The sequence below is a fragment of the Myotis davidii genome, unplaced genomic scaffold, assembly GCF_000327345.1.
Source record: "Myotis davidii unplaced genomic scaffold, ASM32734v1 scaffold1106, whole genome shotgun sequence".
Lineage (NCBI taxonomy): Eukaryota > Metazoa > Chordata > Mammalia > Chiroptera > Vespertilionidae > Myotis > Myotis davidii.
In genome coordinates this window covers 125,186-125,676 of record NW_006299481.1, presented here as the reverse complement: position 1 = coordinate 125,676, position 491 = coordinate 125,186, and the positions used below count along the sequence as shown (strand labels likewise).

At 35.2% G+C, this 491-nt stretch overlaps 1 protein-coding gene across 1 annotated transcript in view; it reads right to left on the bottom strand.

Moving 5' to 3' along the window:
- LOC102753641 (kelch-like protein 4) overlaps positions 1-491 on the bottom strand; it is a gene marked incomplete at its 3' end in the record, with an annotated part of 58,677 nt that overhangs the window by 16,039 nt on the left and 42,147 nt on the right.

Genomic DNA, 491 nt, shown 5'->3' with positions numbered 1-491 from the left:
TAGAAGAAAACATAGGCAGTAAAATCTCAGATATTTCACCAATACATCTCCTAGGGCAAGAGAAACAAAGGTAAAAAAATACACAAATACACAAATGTGACTACATCAAACTAAAAAGCTTCTTCACAGCAAAAGAAACCACCAACAAAATGAAAAGTGAGTCCACTGTATGGGAGAACATATTTTCCAATGATATATCTGATAAGGGGTTAATTTCCAAAATATATAAGGAACTCACACAACTTAACAAAAGGAAGACAAACAATCCAATGAAAAATGGGTAAAGGACCATAATAGACACTTTCCCCAATGGGATATACAGAAGGCCAAAAGACATACGGTAATGCTTTTTATTTTATTTTTTATTTTTTCATAGTTTTTAAAAAAATTTTATTAAGCCATTACAAATGTGTCTTTATCCCCCCATTGTCCCCTCATCTCCCCAGCCTTGCCCTCCCCCTCACCCCCTTTTGTCTGCGTCCATCACTTAC